The sequence below is a fragment of the Delphinus delphis genome, chromosome 8 (assembly GCF_949987515.2).
Source record: "Delphinus delphis chromosome 8, mDelDel1.2, whole genome shotgun sequence".
Lineage (NCBI taxonomy): Eukaryota > Metazoa > Chordata > Mammalia > Artiodactyla > Delphinidae > Delphinus > Delphinus delphis.
Window position 1 is genome coordinate 75883772 of NC_082690.1, and position 20819 is coordinate 75904590.

General features: G+C 36.3%; 1 protein-coding gene across 3 annotated transcripts in view; it reads left to right on the plus strand.

The window, feature by feature from the left end:
- NELL1 (neural EGFL like 1) overlaps positions 1 to 20819 on the plus strand; it is an 872742-nt gene that overhangs the window by 843978 nt on the left and 7945 nt on the right. The gene's annotated exons all lie outside the window — the stretch shown is intronic.

The window sequence follows — 20819 nt, forward strand, 5'->3', positions numbered from 1 at the left end:
AGAGTTTTATAGTATCTAGCCTTACATTTAAGTCTTTAATCCATTTTTATTTTATTTTTGTGTATTGTGTTAGGGAGTGTTCTAATATCATTTTTTTACATGTAGCTGTCAAGAGACTGTCTTTTCTCCACTGTATATTCTTGCCTGCTTTATTGTAGATTAATTGAACTATTCATTTTTTGTCATCTGCATCTTATAATTTTGGAGTACAAGTCTTTTGCCTCCTTGGGTAGGGTTATTCCTAGGTATTTTATTCTTTTTGATGTGATAGTAAAAGGGATTATTTCCTTAATTTGTCTTTCTGATCCTTCATTGTTTGTTAGTGTGTAGACATGCTACAGATTTTGGAGTGTTATTTTGTTTCCTGCAACTTTGCCAAATTCACTGACAAGCTCTAGTAGTTTTCTTGTAGCATCTTTAGGATTTTCTACGTACAGTATCATGTCATCTGAAAACAATGACAGCTTTACTTCTTTTCCATATTGGATTTTTTTTCTTTCTTTTTCTTCTCTGACTGCCTGGCTAGGACTTCCAAAAACTATGTTGAATAAAAGTGGTGAGAGTGGACATTCTTGTCTTGTTCCTGATCTTAGAGGAAATGGTTTCAGCTTTTCACCATTGAGAACGATGTCAGCTGTGGGTTTGTCATATGTGGCCTTTATTATGCGTGGCCTTTATTATGCTGAGGAAAGTTCCCTCTAAGACCACTTTCTGGAGAGTTTTTTTATTTATCATAAATAGTATTAAATTTTGTCAAAAGCATTTTCTGCAGCTATTGAGATGATCATATGGTTTTCATTCTTCAATTTGTTGATGTGGTGTATCACACTGATTAATTTGTAGATACTGAAGAATCCTTGCATCCCTGGGATAAATACCACTTGATCATGGTGTATGACCCTTTTAATGTATTGTGGATTTGGCTGGCTAGTACTTCGTTGAGTATTTTTGCATTTATGTTCATCAGTGATATTGGCCTGTAATTTTCCTTTTTGTGGTATCTTTGTCTGGTTTTGGTATCAGAGTGATAGTGGCCTCACAGAATTAGCTTGGGGGTATTCCTTCCTCTGCAAATTTATGGTAGAGTTTCAGAAGGACAGGTGTTAATTCTCCCCTAAATGTTTGATAGAATTTGTCTGTGAATACAACTGGACCTGGACTTTTGTTTGTTGGGAATTCTTTAATCACAGTTTCAAGTTCAGTGCTTGTGGTTGGTCTGTTCATATTTTCTATCTCTTCCCGCTTCACACTTGGGAGATTGTACCTTTCTAAGAATTTGTCCATTTCTTCCAGGTTGTCCATTTATTGGCATATAGTTGCTTGTGGAGTCTCTTATGATCATTTGTATTTCTGTGATGTCAGTTTTAACTTCTCCTTTTTCATTTCTAATTCTATTGATTTGAGCCCTTTCCCTCTTTTTCTTGATGAGTCTTGCTAAAGGTTTATCAATTTTATCTTTTCCAAGAGCCAGCTTTTAGTTTCATTGATCTTTTCCAATGTTTTCTTCACCTCTATTTCATTAATTTCTGCTCTGATCTTATGATTTCTTTGCTTCTACTAACTTTCACTCTTGTTTGTTCTTCTTTCTGTACTTGCTTTAGGTGTAAGGTTAGGTTGTTTGAGATTTTTCTTGTTTCCTGAGGTAAGATTGTGTTGCTATAAACTTCCCTCTCAGATCTGTTTTTGCTGCATCCCATAGGTTTTGCGTAGTCATGTTTTCATTGTCGTCATTTTTCTGTAGGTATTTTTTGATTTCCTCTTTGATTTCTTCAGTGATCCATTGGTTGCTTCATAACATATTTTTTAACCTCCACGTGTTTGTGCTTTTTTTTTCCTATACTTGATTTCTAATCTCATAGCATCATGGTCAGAAAAGATGCTTGATATGTCATTTTTCTTAAATTTTACCAAGGCTTGATTTGTGGCCTAAGATGTGATCTATCCTGGAGAATGTTCCATGTGCACTTGAGAGGAAAGTGTATTCTGCTGCTTTCAGATGGAGTGTTCTATAAATTAAGTCCATCTGTTCTAATGTGTCATTTAAGGCCTATGTTTCCTTATTGATTTTCTGTCTGGATGACCTGTCCATTGATGCAAGTGGGGTGTTAAAGCCCCGCCCATTATTGTGTTACTGTGGCTTTCTCCTTTTAGCATTTGCCTTGTATATTGAGGTGCTCCTATGCTGGGTGTATATATATTTACAATTGTTCTATCTTCTTCTTGGATTGCTCCCTTGATCATTATGTACTGTCCTTCCTTGTCTCTTATAACATTCTTTATTTTAAAGTCTATTTTCTCTGATATGAATATTGCTACTCCAGCTTTCTTTTGATTTTCATTTGCATGGAATATCTTTTTCCATCCCCTCATTTTCAGTCTGTATGTGTCCCTAGGTCTGAAGTGGGTCTCTTGTAGACAGCATATATACAGGTCTTGTTTTTGTATCCATTCAGCCAGTCTATGTCTTTTGGTTGGAGCATTTAATCCATTTACAATTAAGGTAATCACCAATAAAAGGTATGTTTATATTGCCATTTTGTTAATTGTTTTATTTTTGTAGGTCTTTTTTCTTCCCTTCCTCTTTTGTTGTCTTCTCTTGAGATTTGATGACTATATTTAGTGTTGTGTTTGGATCACATTTTCTTTTGTGGGTGTGTATCTATTGTAGATTTTTGATTTGTGGTTCCCATGAGGTTTTGATATAGCAGTCTATACATCATATATACAAAATTTTTTAAATTTGCTGGTCTCTTAATTTTGAATGCATTTCTAATATCCTGCATTTGTACTCTCCTTGTCATACGATTTTTGGTTTTGATATCAGATTCACGTGTGGACGATTTCCTACCTTTTCTTTATGTTTGACATTTCCAGTGAGCTTTCCCATTCGTAATTTTCTTGGTTCCACTTGTGGTCTTTTCTATTCTGCTTAGTGAAGTTCCTTTAGCGTTTGGTGGCACTCAATTCTCTTAGCTTTTGCTTGACTGTAAAGCTTTCGATTTCTCTGTCAAATCTGAATGAGAGCCTTACAGGGTAGAGTATTCTTTGTTATAGTTTTTTCCTTTTCATCACTTTAAATATTCCATGTCACTCCCTTCTGGCCTGCAGAGTTTCTGCTGAAAAATCAGCTGATAACCTACAAGGGAACTCCATAAGGTTATTTGTTTCTTTTCCCTTGTTGCTTTTAATATTTTTTCTTTGTCTTTTATTTTTGTCAGTTTAATATGTCTCTCGGCATGTTCTGCCTTGCATTTATCTTGTATGGGAATCCCTGTGCTTCCTGGATTTGTGCATTTTTTCCTGGTGGAGGGGACTAGTGCCTGCCCACTCATGGGTGTAGCTGTGTCTTCTCCCTCTGGTAAGCAGGGCCATGTCAAGGGGTGTGTTTAAAGGTGGCTCAGGAAGACTTTAAGCAGCTTGTCTACTGATGGCTGGGGCTGTGTTCTCACCCTGTTGGTTGTTTGGACAGAGGCATCCCAGCACTGAAGCCTAAGGGCTGTTGGGTGGGGCCCAGTCTTGGCATCAAAATGGCGGCCCTTAGGGTAGGTCATGCCAATGAATACTCACTAGTAACTCTGCCATCAGTGTCCCTGTAGTGAGTCACAGCCACCTCCTACCTCTATAGGAGTCCTTCCAAGTCCAGCAGGTAGGTCTGGCCCAGGCTCCTATGAAGTTACTGCTTTTTCCCCTGGGTCCCAGTGCACATCATGCACCCTCCAAGAGTGAAGTTTGTTTCCCCCAGTCCTGTAGATTTCCTGTGATCCGCCCTGCTGGCCTTCAAAGCCAAATGCTCTAGGGGCTCCTCCTCCTGATGCCAGACCCCCAGACTGGGGATCCTGATGTGGGGCTCAGAACTTTCACTCCTGCAGGAGAACTGTGTTATAATTATTTTCTGGTTTGGGGAGTTGCCCACCTGGCGGCTATGGGATTTGATCGTATTGTGAGTACACGCCTCCTACCATCTTGTTGTGGTTTTGTCTTTGGAAGTAGAGTATGTTTTTTGGTAGGTTCCAGGCTTTTTTTGTCGACGGTTGTTTACCAGTTAGTTGTGATTTTGGTGTTTTCATGAGAGGAGGTGAGCGCAGGTCCTTCTGCTCCGCCATCTTGTCCCGGAATACTTCACCTTGTACTTTTGTTATAAAGATGGCTCCGTTCCTTAACAGTCATGAATCAACCTCTGCTAGCTATAAACTTTTCTTCTGCAGCTTCCTCACCTCTCTCTCAGCCTCCACAGAACTGAAAAGAGTTAGGGCCTTGGTCTGGAGTAGGCTTTGGCTTAAGGCAATGTTGTGGCTGGTTTGATCTTCTACCCAGACCACTAAAACTTTCTCCACATCAGCAATAAGACTTTCACTTTCTTATCATTCGTCTGTTACTGGAGTAGCACTTTCAATTTCCTTCAAGAGCATTTACAACTTCTGTTTGGCACAAGAGGTCTCCCTTTTGGTCTGTCTTGGTTTGTGACACAGCATACCATCCTCATTAACCTCATTCACTTCTAGCTTTTGATTTAAAGTGAGAGATGTATGACTCTTCACTTGAATGCTTAGAGTCCATTGTAGGGTTATAAATTAGCCTAATTTCAATACTGTGTCTCAGGAAATAACAGGGAGGGCAGAGGACAAGGAGAAAGGCAGGGAACTGGTGGTTGGCTTTGCAGTCAAAAGACACACATTTATTAAGTTCACTCTCTTTTTTAGGCACAGTTTATGGCACGCTAAAACAATTACAATACCAACATCAAAGATCACTGATCGGGACTTCCCCGGTGGTGCAGTGGTTAAGAATCTGCCTGCCAATGCAGGGGACACAGGTTAGAGCCCTGGTCCAGGAGGATCGCACATGCCACAGAGCAACTGGGCTCTGTGCCACAGCTACTGAGGCCTGCACGCCTGGAGCCCATGCTCTGCCACAAGAGAGGCCACTGTAGTGAGAGGCCCATGCACTGCAACAAAGAGTAGCCCCCACTTGCAACAACTAGGGAAAGCCTACACACAGCAACAAAGACTCAATGCAGCCAAAAATAAATAAAATATTAAAATTACAACAAAAAAATCACTGATCACAGATCACCATACCGAACAGTAATAAAGAAAAAGTTTGATTTGTGAGAATTACTAAAATGTGACAAAGTGAGCAAATGACATTGGAAAAATGTCACCAATAGACCTGTTCTACACAGTTGCCACAAACCTTCAATTTGTAAGAAATGCAGTCTGTGAAGCACAATAAAGCAAAATGCAGTAAAACAAGGTATGCCTTTAGTTTCCAGAAGATTCTAATGCTAATGGTCAGACGACTCCACTTTGAGAACCATTGCCCCAAGAATCCTTCTGTTCTGAGTGTGTGTGAAATCCTTTTATCCTACCTCCCAGTCTCTTCATAATACAAGGAAGCAGTATAGTAGAAAGTGATTCTTATAAAACTCCAGATTGGGGTCTAGTTCCTGTTTTATTATTAATTTGCCATGTGGAAAAGTCATTTCCCCTCTCTGGACCAGAATTCCTCTTGATTAAAATGAGTCTGTTGGATTAAGTGACTGCTAAAAGTTTTCTACACCAGTTGCAAATTAGAGGGGACTTAAAAAAAAAAATAATCGTTTGTGGGGTATAACCTGAAGGCAAAATTTATTATTTTGTGAAAAGATGATTGAATATTACTTCCCAATAAATTTGTATGTGAGAAGGTAAAACAAATGGGTCTAGAGTACCACTACTAATTTTATACTTCATATTTGGGATCAAACAACTTCTTTAAAGGGCAAGATAGGTGTTGTACACTGTAAGATCTGTCTCACTTACTCAACTTTACTGTTGAGTGAGAATCAGGTGACCAGCTGAATTTGGACTGTGGGCATCAGCTTGCCAAACCTGTTTTATGTTATTATTCAATTTATATAAGTAATCCTACCTAAGTCTACTTCCTTAAGAAATTTGACCTACCTAAGTCTACTTCCTTAAGAAATTTGAAACTATGGAAAAAAAAGGAATAGTGATATTATGCAATAAGGAGTAAAGTTTCAATGTATTGACTATTCAGTAATAGAATGTGTAATTTACAGTATAAAGTATAATTTTTATGATACAGTAAGAATATGCCAGGAAAGTATATGTCCCTGGTATTTAAAATTCAGTAGCAATTTAAATATTACAATACTTACTGCTTATAGCTGAAATTTCATTATAAAATTGCATAAAAGCATTTAGGTTCTATGACAAAAGGGTGTGAAAATACATCTTTGTCATGTAAGTTGTCATTGTCCTGACCACCCAAGCTAGGATAGAGGTCAAGCTCTAGGAATAAACCCACAAATCTATGGCAAGTAGTATTACTCGCCATTAGTGGGCTCCATTCTCTTGCCAAATTTCAATTCCAGTGTGGTTGTGCTCTGTGAGCTGATGTTTTATAATGACATTCTCATTGAATTAAATAAGGCCACCTGTGACATGTTTATTATTGAAAATTATTTTCTTGACAGTTAATAAAGATCAGAGCAGAAATAGAGACAGAAAAACAACAGAAAATATAAACCAAATTAAGAGTCAGTTCATTGCAAGGGAAAAAGGAGAAAGGACTCCAGTCAACAAAAGTATACATGGAAAAGGAAACATTACAACTGATACCACAGAAATTCAAAGGATCATAAGAGGCTACTTTGAACACCTTTACTTCAGCAAACTGGAAAACTTAGAAGAAATGGAAAGATTTTTAAAAACATAACTTACTAACACTGATTCAAGACTGAATAAACAGATTACTAGTAAGGAGACTGAATCAGTAATGAAAAAAATCTCACAACAAAGAAGGCTTCACTGGTGAATTTTAAAGAATTGAGGAGGAGATCAAGATGGGGAAGGATGAGGATCTGACCTCCCCCGATGAACACATCCAAAATACATATGTACATGGAGCAATTCTCACTGAAAACAAACGAGACTGGCAGAAAGACTTTTCTACAACCAAGGCTGTAAAAGATCCACATGGACTCCGGAAGGGAGGAGAAGCCATCAGGACAGGACCTGTGCCCCTAAGAGGGGACAGAGAAGAGGAGGGAGCTACCATGGGTTCAGAGAGCATCCCTGGTGAGTAAGGGGTTTGAACCACATATGGGGCAGCCTGCCCTGGGGTCTAAAACTGGGAAGACAAGTCCCCTTAGCTGGTTTGAATACCAGTGGGACTTAGAACCCCAAATTCAACTTGTGAAGATTACTCCCAGGAAGGAAGGAAGCAGATTGAAACTTCATGGGGGCTCTGGCCAGCTTCCTACTACCACCCCAGCACATGCCTCAACACACTGAGCACCCAAGCAGGCCCCTATAGCCCTAGATAAGCTCCCCACTATGGCAAAGGCTGTTGTTGCCAAGGAGGGTGGGCACTTGGCTCGAACTTAGCACTTCATCTGCGTGGGGCAAGTGTGGCCATTGCTGGTGCTTTTTGAAGCTGTGGATTGGGAGCTGTGTGAAACTCTGGGGCGCCTGGACCATCACAGCACATACCCTGGCCTGCACCAGATACCTGCTCCAGCCCTTCTTTCTCCAGCACTGTTCCCCTCTGGGGCCAAGGTACTATTGCTGGGAGAGGGGAGGGCACACACTTGGAACAGAATCACCTCAGACCTGACTTTCAAGGCTTCTGCTACAGCACCTTGGGCCCCAACCTCATCCCTGGAGGAGGGTGACAACCACTGAGCATGGGAGAAGCTCCAGCTCACACCTAGCTCTGGCTCTAGACATTCCAGTTCCTGCCCCCTCTCCCACCAAGGTGATAGCTGCCAACACATCCTGGGGGAAGATGTGACCTGTATTCACCTCAGATCCAGCTTTCCCACCAAAGCCACTTCACAAATGCAGACTTAATAGGAATGCTCCAATAGAAAGACACTGTTTCAAGACTGGGATGGGTAACTGTTTCACCTACTTTCATAGAGACAGAAAGTTAAGCAAAATGAGAAGACAAAATGAGAAAGAACAAGAAAAAATAAATAATGTAAAAAACATTATTGTAAAAAACAAATAATTTACCAGTTAAAGATTTCAAAGAATCAGTAATAAGAATGCTAACTGAACTTGGAAAAAAATAAATGAAGGAACTAGAAAATATAAAAAAGAACCCATCAGAGTTGAAGAGTAACTGAAATAAAAGCACACTAGAAGGAATTACCAGCAGACTAGGCAATAGAGAACTCACAAGTGATCTGGAAGATAGAATAATGGAAATCTCCCAATTAGAAGAGCAAAAAGAAAAACAATTTTAAAATATGAGGACATTTTAAGGGACCCTCAGAGACAACATTAAGCCTGCTAACATTTGCATTATAAGGGTCTCAGAAGGAGAAGAGAGAAATGGGTAAAAAATGTATCTGATGAACTTATGGCTGAAAACTTCCCAATCCTGAAGAAGGAAACAGATACCCAGGTACAGGAAGCACAGAGAGTCCTAAACAATATGAACTCAAAGAGACAAATCCGAATTAAAATTGCAAAATTTAAAGATAAAGAGAAAATTCTGAAGGCCATTAGCTGATTTTTCTGTAGAAACTTTGTAGGCCAGAAGGGAGTGGCATGATATACTTAAAGGGAAAGCCTTGCAACTTAGGATACTCTACCATGTGATCTACATGCTAAGCCAAAAACCTGGTCTCAACAAATGTAACAGGATAGAAATTATATCAAGCATTTTTTCTGACCACAATGGTATAAAACTGGAAATCAATTATAGGAGGAAAAAAATGGGAAAAACACAAACACATGGAGACTAATAAACATGCTAGTAAAAAATAAAAATAAAAAATGGGTCAATGAAGAACCCAAAGGGGAGATCAGAAAATACCTGGAGACAAATGAAAATGGAAACACAATTTTTCAAAATCTATGAAATCCAACAAAAGGAATTCTAAGAGGGAAGTTTATAGCAATACAGGCCTACCTCAAGAAATAAGTCTCAAACAACCTAACGTACCACCTAAAGGAATTAGAAGAACACATAAATCCCAAAGTCAGCAGAAAAGATGAAATAATATCAGAGAGGAAATAGAGACCAGAAGAAAATAGAAAAGATTAAACAAACAGCTGGATTTTTAAAAGATAAAATTGAAAATTCTTTAGCCAGACTCATCAAGAAAAACGATAGGACCCAAGTAAACAAAATATGAATGAGGAGAAATTAACAACGAATATTACAGAGATACAAAAAAATCATAAGCGAATACTATGAGCAGTTATATGCCATCAAATCTGAATACCCAGAAGAAATGGAAAAATTTCTGAAACATACAGCCTGCCAAGACTGGATCCCAAAGAAATAGGCAATCTGCATAGAATGAGTACTAGTAGTGAAATTGAATTAATAATAATAATAAAAAACCTTCCAGCAAACAGAAGTCCAGGACTGGATGGCTTCACAGGGGAATTCTCCCAAAAATATAAAGAGATAATACCTATCTTTCTCAAACTATTTCAAAAATCGAAGAGGAGGGAACATTCCCAAATTCATTCTACAGGTCAGCATTACCCTGATACCAAAACCATACAGACACTACAAAAAAAGAAAATTACAGACCAATATCTCTGATAAATATAGATGCAAAAATTCAACAATATATTAGCAAACCAAATTTAACAATATATAAAAAGGATCCACACCATGATCAAGTGGGATTTATTTCAGGGATGCAACAATGGTCCATTATTTGCAAAATGAATGTGATACACTTCATTAACAAAAGAAATGACAAAAAATCTTTTTATCAAATGATCATCTCAGTAGACACATAAAAAGCATTTGACAAAATTCAACAGCCATTCATGATAAAAGCTCTCATCAATGTTGGTAAACAGGAAACATAGCTTACAAAAATAAGGACCATTTATGACAAACCCACAGTTAACATCATACTCAATGGTGAAGAGTTTAAAGCTTTTCCTCTGAAATCAGAAACAAGATAAGGATGCCCACATTCACCATTTCTATTTAACATAGTAATGGAATCCTAGACACAGCAATCAGATAAGGAAATGAAATAAAAGACATCCAAATTGGAAGGGAAAAAGAAGTAAAACTGCCACTATCTGCAGATGAAGTGATACTACATTAAAAAATCCTAAAGTCTCGGCCAAAAAAACTAAGTAAATGAATTCAGTATATGTGCAGGATACAAAATTAATATACAGAAACCTGTTGCTTTGTATACACTAAGAATGAATTAATAGAGAGATCAAGAAAGCAGTCCTGTTTAAAGTCACATCAAAAAGAATAAACTACATAAAAGTAAACTTAACCAAGAAGTTAAAGACCAATACTCTGAAAACTATGAGACATTGATAAAGGAATTGAAGATGAAACAGAAAAATGGAAAGATATCTCTTGTTCTTGGATTGAAAGAATTAACAATTTATTGACCAGAGACATGTCAGTAAGTTTTTTAGAGGGTGATACAATTCACATCACCGTGCAAAGTTGTTGGAGCTTAAAATTGACCAAGGGTTCATTATACAACTTATGGTTGTCATTATCATTCATATTTTTCTCCATTAGGTTTTTGTTCCAACCTACCTTGTGTATATTATAAACGCCACTTTATTACCATAAAATTTTCAAAAATGACACATCACGAAACTTTGAAGAAGAAATTTTCAGTAAATTTTATGCAGATACTTTCTCTGATTATCTGAGTGACATAAATACTAGTGTCACCGAAGATGACAGTTCTTCAGAATATAGTTCTGATTCAGACAGTGTGCATATTAGACCAACAAAAAGATGAAAAAACCTCAGTGACTGATTCTGATATGGAAAGTGAAAATGAAACTCACGGTTCTGGAGAATGCTCCTTTGCTTCTAGAGTGGATTGAAGACAACATTTCATGAAAATTAGAAGACTTTACAGGTATGTCAGGTGTAACTATTGAATGTAATTACCCACAAAGTGTTAGTGAAATAACAGAATTAATTTTCGGTAACAACTTTTTCGAGTTGGTAGCTTCTCAAACAAACTTGTATCACCAACAGAATGAAAAATCATATAAAAAGTATGATAAGGCTTTAAAATGGACTGATGTAACCAATAGTGACATGAAGAGGTTTCTTAGATTAATAAGTTTGATGGGACAGATAAGAAAATCACACTGGAAAGAATATTGGTCTACTGATCCTTACTGAAACACCTATCTTACCAAAGATTATGATGAGAAGAAGGTTTGAACAAATAATGACATTTCTTCACTTTAATGATAACTCAGAAACTCTACTTCCTGCAGACAGGATTTCAAAAGTTAAACCTCTTTTGGATTATTTTCTACCAAAATTTCAGTTGCTCTATATACCCAAACAAGAGCCATCACTTGAGGAGGCAATGCTAAAGTGGAGAGGACAACTCAGATTCAAAACCTATAATCCTGGAAGACTTACAAAATATGGAATTTTGGTCAGCATGGTTAGTGAAAGTGAAACTGGATACATATGCAACCTTGAAATTTATACAGGTGACAGAAAGAAACTGCAAGAAACAGTATTATCAGTCCTACACCCTTATCTGGGTTCATGGCACCATATTTACCAAGACAATTATTACAACAGTGTGTTCACATCTGAAATATTGTTGAAAAACAAAACCAGAGTTTGTGGGACTATAAGAGAGAATCAGGGTCTACCAAACCAATTAAAGGAGAAATCCAAAAATCTACAGTGAGGAGAAATGACATTCTTACAGACGGGAGAAGTGATTCTTCTTATATGGAAAGACAAGAGGCTAGTCTGCATAGTGACAACTATTCATGACACCTCCACAACATCTACAGGAAAGGAAGACAGGAGGACTGGCTATCACATAACTAAGTCCACTTGTATATTAGAGTATAATAAATATATGAAAGGAGTTGATTGATCCGATCAATATCTGGCAAACTTCAATATCCTCCAGAAAACTCAAAAATCGTAATATAAAGTGGGTTTCTGAATAATTGCAGTTTATTCAATGCATTTAAAATTTATTGTAGCCTTAATGCACAGAATAAAATGACTTACAAACAATTTTTGTTAGCAGTACCGAGAGTATGGGTAACGGACCATTCTGGTGAATGTAGTGGTAGCCCTGCACCTGGTCCTTCTTGTGGAGTTTATAAAAGAGCCCCCCGCAAAGATCCACCTTGTCAACTATCAGGTAAAATAAAAGAACATATTCTAGAGGGAATAATATCCACAGGACTAAAAAAAAAAATGCTACCAGAAAGTGTAGACTCTGCTTTATCCAGGGGAAAGCGCAGTGAAACATGGTATATTTGCAATAGATGCTCTGTTCCCCTGCAGAGAGGTACCTGCTATATACTGCCTATAGCACTCTAACAAAATATTAGAATGGTTTAGTAAGACATGTACAAAGTTTCAAATAAATACGTAAGTGCAAAAGAAAGTTTTTGATATTTGCTCAAATGTTGTTTGATTTTGAGGTGTTTCAATATTCACTTATATCACAAACTGCCAGCCACAGGTGTTAGTTTCTGCAAAAACCTCCCAGGCAATAATGTGTTAATATTGTTAAGATGTCCATATTACTCAAAGCAATCTACAGCTTTAATGCAATCTCTATAAAAATACTCCATGACATATAATCCTAACATTGATTTGGAACCACAAAACACCCTGAATAGTAAAAGCACTCTTGAGAAAAAAGAACAGAACTTTGAGAAAACAGAACAGAATTGGAGGTATCGTGCTCCCTGGCTATAGACTATACTGTGAAGCTATGGTATTCAAAAGAGTATAGTACTGGCACAAAAACAGACATATAGATCAATGGACCAGAATAGAGAGCCCAGAAATAAATTCACACACTTATGATCAATTAACCTACAACAAAAGAGGGAAGAATATACAATAGGGAAGAATATACAATAGAGAGAAAACAGTCTCTTCAAGAAGTGGTGCTGAGAAGACTGGACAGCTACATGAAAATAATGAACATTTCTTTACACCATATAGAAAAATTAAAAAATAGATTAAAGATGTAAATGTAAGACCTGAAACCACATAACTCCTAGAGGAAAACATAGGCAGAAAACTCTTTGACATAAAGTGTAGCAATATGTTTTTGCATCTCTCAACTCAGGAAAAGGAAACAAAAGCAAAAAAAAAACCCAAACAAACAACAACAAAAAACCCCAACAAACAAATGGTACCTAATTAAACTTAAAATCTTTTGTACAGCAAAGAAAACCATCAACAAAAAGAAAAGACTGTCTACAGAATGGGAGATATACTTGCAAATTATATACCTGATGATAGGTTAATATCCCAAATATATAAACTGCTCATACAACTCAATATCAGAAAAACAAACAACCCAATTAAAAAACATCAGAGGACCTGAATAGACATTTTTTCAAAGAAGACGTACAGATGGTCAACAGGCACATGAAAAGATACTCAATGTCTCTAATCAGAGAAGTACAAATCAAAACCACAAGGAGATATTACCTCACACCTGTCAGAATGGCTATCATCAAACAGACCACAAATAACATGTTTATGAGGATGTGGAGGAAAGGGAAAACCTAGTACTCTGTTGGTGGGAATGTAAATTGGTGCAGCCACTGTGGAAAACTGTGTGGAGGGGCCTGAAAAAACTAAAAATATAACTACCATATGACCAGCAATTCCACTCCTGGGTATATATCTAAAGAAAATGAAAACACTAATTTGAAAAGATACATGCACCCCAATGTTCACAGCAGCATTACTTACACTAGCCAAGATATGGAAGCAACCTAAGTTTCCATCAACAAATGAATGGATAAAGAAAATGTGGTATATACAGACACATACAATGGAATATTGCTCAGCCATAAAAAAAGAATTAAATTTTGCCATTTGTAACAACATGGATGGACCTAGAGGGCATTATGCTTAGTGCAATAAGTCAGAGAAAGATGGTATGTTATAACACATGTGGAATCTAAAAAATAAAGCAAGTGAATGAATATAACAACAACAACAACAAAAAGGCTCAGATATAGACAACAAACCAGTGGTTACCAGTAGGAAGAAGGAAGAGGGGAGGGGCAAGATGATGGGAAGGGCAAGACAGGGGTAAGGGATTAAGAGTTAAAAGCTACTATTTGTAAAATAAATAAGATACAAGGATATATTGTACAACAAAGGGAATATAGCCAGTATTTTATAATGTCTTTCATGGAGTATAATCTATAAAAATATTGAAGAGTATAATCTATAAAAATATTGAATCTATTGTACACTTGAGATTAATAAAATGTAAATCAACTATGATTCAATTAAAATAAAGAATGAAGGAAGGAAGGAATGAAATAAGGAAAGAATAATTAACACCCATCCTTCTCAAACTCTTCCCCAAAAAAACTGAAGAAGAGGGAACACTCCCTAAATCTTTTTCCAAGGCCAGCATTTTCCTTTTAACAAAACCAGGACAGGACCCTAGTAGAAAGAAAACTATAGGCCAATATCCCTGATGTGTATATATGCAAAAATTCTCAAACTACTAGCAAACCAAATTTGGCAGCACATTAAAGGAATCATTCACCATAACCACGTGGGATTATCCCTTGGATACCAGGATGGTTCAACATAGGCAAATCAATCAATGTGATACATCACGTTAAAATAATTAAAGACCCATATGAACATCTCAATAGAAGCAGAAAAACATCTGACAAAATTCAACATCTCTTCTTCATAATAAAAACTCTTAGCAAATTAGGCATGGAAGGAACATGCCTCAACATAATAAAGGCCATATATGACATAAGCCTCCAGCTAACATCATACTCGATATTAAAATGTTGCAAGCTTTTCCTCTAAGATCAGCAACAAGACAAGGGTGCTCACTCTCACCCTTCCTATCAACATGGTGCTAGAAGTCCTAGCTAGAGAAGTCAGGGTAAAAAAGCAATAATAGGTATCAGAACTGGAAAGGGAGAAGTACAATTGTCTCTATTTGCAGATGACATGATTTTGTATAGAGAAAATCCTAAGACTCAACCAAAATCTATGAGATCTAATAAAAAAATTCAGTAAATTTGCAAGATACAAAATTAACATACAAAAATCAGTCATGTTTCTATATACTAACAATGAATTTTCTGAAAAAGAAAGAAATTGATCCCATTTACAATAGCATCAAAAACAATAAAATACTTAGGAATAAATTTACCTAAGGAGGTGAAAGATCTCTACTCTGAAATCTACAAGACACTGATGAAAGAAATTAAAGAAGATAATAATAAATGGAAACATATCCCATATTCATGAAATGAAAGAATTAATATTTTTAAAATGTCAGTACTACCAAAAGACATCTGTAGATTTAATGCAATTCCTATCAAGATTTCAATGGCAGTTTTTACAGAAGTGGAAAAAATACTCCTAAAATTTATATGGAACCTCAGAAGATCCAAATAACAAAGAAATACTGAGAAAGAAGAGCAAAGCAGTTGGCATCACACTTTCTCATTTCAAGCTATACTATTAAGCTATCATCATCAAAAGAGTATTACACAAGCATAAAAACAGACAAATGAACCACTGGAACAGGATCAAGAGCTCAGAAATAAAACCAAGCACATATGGTCAACTAATACTTGACAAGGGAGCCAAGAATACTCAATGGAGGAGAAAAAACATCTCTTCAATAAATGCTGCAGGGATAATTGAATATTCATATGTAAAAATAAAACTGCACCACTATTTTACACCATTCACAAAAATTCAAAATGGATTAAGATTTAAATGTAAGAACTTAAACCATGAAACACTTAGAAGAAAAAATAGGAATAAAGCTCCTTGTCATGGTAATGATTTTTTTATATGACACCTAAAGCACAAGCAACAAAATTTTTAAAATAAACAGTTTGGACTACATCAAGCTAAAAACTTCTGGACAGCTTAAGAAACCATCCTCAAAATGAAAATACAACCTATGGAATGGGAAAAAAAATTACAAACCATCTATCTGACAAGGGGTTAAGATATATAAAGAACTCATACAACTCAATAGCATAAAAACAAATAACACAACTAAATATGCATTAAGGACGTGCATAGACATTTCTCAGAAGAAGATATATGAAAAGCCAACAGGTACATCAAAAGATGCTCAGCATCACTAGTCATTAAGAAAATGCACATTAAAACCACAAAGAGGTATCACCTCATGCCTGTTCAAATGGCCATCATCAAACGGACAAGAGATAACAAATACTGGCTTGAATGTGGAGGAAAGGGAACCCTTGTGTACCGTTAGTGGGATTGAAAATTCGTATGACCACTGTGGAAAACAGTATGGAGGATCCTAAAAAAAACTTAATAAAATTACCCTATGATCCAGCAGTTTTGCTACTGGGAATATATCCAAAGGAAATGAAAACACTAACCCAAAATGATATCTGCACCCACATGTTCATAGCAGCATTATTTACAATAGCTAAGACACAGAAACAACCTAAGTGTTCATAGATGGATGAGTGGATGAAGAAGTCGTGGTATATATTTACAGCACAGTATTATTCAGCCAGAAAAAAATGAGGAAATCCTACCATTTGCAACAACATGGATGGACCTTAATGGCATTATGGTAAGTAAAATAAATCAGAGAAAGACAACTACTGTATGATTTCAGTTACAGGTGGGATCAAAAAAGCCCAACAAACACACAAACAAGCAAAAACAGAGAATAAGAGATCAGACTTGTAGAAGTAGAGGGTGGGTGGGGGATTGAAAGAAGGTGGTCAAAAGGTACAAACTTCTGTAAGACAAGTAAGTGCTAGGGATGTAATGTACATCATGACAACTAGAGCTAACACTGCTGTCTAATATATAGGGAAGTTATTAAGAGAGTAAATCCTAATAGTTAACATCAAAGGAGAACTTTTCCACCTCTTTTTGTTTTTACTTTTTTTTTCTTATCTATATAAGGAAATGGATGTTAGCTGAAGCAATTATGGTAATCCTTTCACAATATATGCAAGTCAAACACCACTCTGCTGCAACTCCTTAAACTTATACAATGATGTATGACAATTATTTCCCAGTAAAAGTGGAAAATAATTTTCTTGACAGTTAACCTGTAATTCAAAAGCCACTGTGAACATGGCTATTGTTCTGAAGCCTGTTAAAGTCTAAGAGGGCCCTATTTGGCATTCTCACATAATTGATGAGATGTGAAATTACTTTGAACTAACCCTGGAGGCTATTCACTTATTCTTATTCATTCTTTTGAACAGCACACACAGAAAAACTTGACATTCTGATTGGGTGCCATTGCCTGTTGAACAGTACCTGCTTCCAGAAGAATCTATCCCTGTGTTTTACGTTGTTCACAAATAGCCATGTGGGTTCCTAAGACCTGGTCCTTCTATACTTGGGGAGAGTAATATTGTGGTCAGCTGAGCTGACCAAATGTTTTCATGTCATAGCTATCATTTTTCTTAGCTTCTGTTAAATCCATAGGGGAGTCATTTGGGGTATGGTTATTTAAACCAAATATATTAGTGAGTTAAAATCATGGTATATGAGCTATAAGCTGAAGGTCTATTGTTGAAAAATTCCTAGGACCTGGACACTCCTTTGTCCACACTAGCTGAATTCCCTGACACAGTTCATCTGCTTAACTAGAGTCTCTCACTTGCTCTCTCTATAAATATGTGCAAACATGCGTGTGCTTTTATACATATATGTATATATGCATATGTATGTATGTGTATGCATGTATATACATATAATCTTTCATCCCCTAATATTTTGAACACTGATTTCTTGTCATTTCTCCTAGTAATAAAGCTGATGCACACCATTTGAGGTAAAGCATTTTTTAACCTGTTACTTCATTACATATGTAGCCAGCATGTCTCCATAAAGAATGTAAAGCATTTAAAGATTTCCACTTTAGCTGGCAGTAAACATATCTCAGCAAGCCCTGTCCTATTCAACATTGTTGTCCATGAAGTAGATGAAGACCCTAAGGGCAGGCCCATCAAGTTTGCAGATGTCACTAAACTGAAGGAGGACAAACTAAGATGAATGACAGACACAGCATTTAGAAAACATTGTGACAGGCGAGGGAAATGAAATGAATCTAACAAGATGAAATACAATACGGATAAACACCAAGTTTTACACTTCCAAACAACTAACCACACAAGACACAATAGGGCTTAATGAGGTTTTAGTCTTCATTAACCTCATAAAGGTCAACACTATGACATAACCAAAGTAAGTAAGGAAGTAAATATTGAAATCAGGCTGCATTTATAAAAGTACAGTACTTAAAACAAGGTGACCATGAGTCTCACTTCATTTTGTGTTGGTCAGACCATTACTGAGGAATTATATTCAGCTCTCTAATTCAGCTATCTCATTTGAGAAATGGAGATAAAAATTTCTATTCCACTGAATAATCAGTATTAAATGTGACAATGCATATAAAAGAGTTGGCACAATGTGAGATGAAATAAATGTTAAATTGATGGTAGATGATGACAACAATTATTGAAAATACTCAAAACTGTTGAAGAAGGTGGCAGTAAATGAAGGGATGGAAAAAGGTATTCCATGCAAATGGAAATCAAAAGAAAGCTGGAGTAGCAATACTCATATCAGACAAAATAGACTGTAAAATAAGGACTGTTACAAGAGACAAAGAAGGATACTACATAATGACCAAGGGATCAATCCAAGAAAAAGATAAAACAATTGTGAATATATGTGCACCCAACATAGGAGCACCTCAATATATATAAGGCAAATGTTTACAGACATAAATGGATAATTGACAGTAACACAATAATAGTGAGGGACTTTAACATCCCACTTGCATCAATGGACAGGTCATCCAGACAGAAAATCAATAAGGGAACACAGGCCTTAAATGACACATTAGAACAGGTGGACTTAATTTGTAGAACATTCCATCTGAAAGCAGCAGGATACAATTTCCTCTCAAGTGCACATGGAACGTTCTCCAGGATAGGTCACATCTTGGGCCACAAATTAAGCCTCGGTAAAATTTAAGAAATTTGACATCACATCAAGCATCTTTTCTGACCATGATGCTATGAGATTAGAAATCAAATACAGGAAAAATACTGTAAAAAGCACAAACACACGGAGGCTAAAAAATACGTTACGAAGCAACCAATGGATCACTGAAGAAATCAAAGAGGAAATCAAAAAATACCTAGAGAAAAATGACAATGAAAACACGACGATCCAAAACCTATAGGACACAACAAAAACAGATCTAAGAGGGAAGTTTATAGCAACACAATCTTACCTCAGGAAACAAGAAAAATCTCAAACAACCTAACCTTACACCTAAAGCAAGTACAGAAAGAAGAACAAACGAAAGTGAAAGTTAGTAGAAGCAAAGAACTCATAAGATCAGAGAAGAAATTAATGAAATAGAGGTGAAGAAAACATTGGAAAAGATCAATGAAACTAAAAGCTGGCTCTTGGAAAAGATAAACAAAATTGATAAACCTTTAGCAAGACTCATCAAGAAAAAGAGGGAAAGGGCTCAAATCAATAGAATTAGAAATGAAAAAGGAGAAGTTAAAACTGACATCACAGAAATACAAATGATCATAAGAGACTCCACAAGCAACTATATGCCAATAAATGGACAACCTGGAAGAAATGGACAAATTCTTAGAAAGGTACAATCTCCCAAGTGTGAAGCGGGAAGAGATAGAAAATATGAACAGACCAACCACAAGCACTGAACTTGAAACTGATTAAAGAATTCCCAACAAACAAATAAAAAACAGATGTATTCACAGACAAATTCTATCAAACATTTAGGGGAGAATTAACACCTGTCCTTCTGAAACTCTACCATAAATTTGCAGAGGAAGGAATACCCCCAAGCTAATTCTGTGAGGCCACTATCACTCTGATACCAAAACCAGACAAAGATACCACAAAAAGGAAAATTACAGGCCAATATCACTGATGAACATAAATGCAAAAATACTCAATGAAGTACTAGCCAGCCAAATCCAACAATACATTAAAAGGGTCATACACTATGATCAAGTGGTATTTGTCCCAGGGATGCAAGGATTCTTCAATATCTACAAATCAATCAGTATGAAACACCACATCAACAAACTGAAGAAAAAAACCATATGATCATCTCAATAGATGCAGAAAACACTTTTGACAAAATTTTATACTATTTATGATAAAAAAAAAAATCTCCCCAGAAAGTGGTCGTAGAGGGAACTTTCCTCAACATAATAAAGGCCATATATGGCAACCCACAGCTGACATTCTCAATGGTGAAAAGCGGAAAGCATTTCCTCTAAGATCAGGAACAAGACAAGGATGTCCACTCTCACCACTTTTATTCAATATAGTTTTGGAAGTCCTAGCCATGCAATTAGAGATGAAAAAGAAAGAGAAAAATTCATAATGGAAAAGATGTAAAACTGTCATTGTTTGCAGATGACATCATACTATACATAGAAAATTCTAAAGGCACTACCATAAACTACTAGAGCTCATCAATGAATTTGGTAAAGTTGCAGAATAGAAAATTAATACACAGAAATCTCTTGTATTTCTATACACTAACAACAGAAATTCAGAAAGACAAATTAAGGAAACAATTCCATTTACCACTGCATCTAAAATTATTAACTACCTAGGAATAAACCGACCTAAGGAGGCAAAAACTTGCACTCTGAAAACTATAAGATGCTGATGAAAGAAACAGAAAGTGATACAAACAGATGGAGAGATATACCATGTTCTTGGATTGGAAGAATCAATATTGTGAAAATGACTATACTACC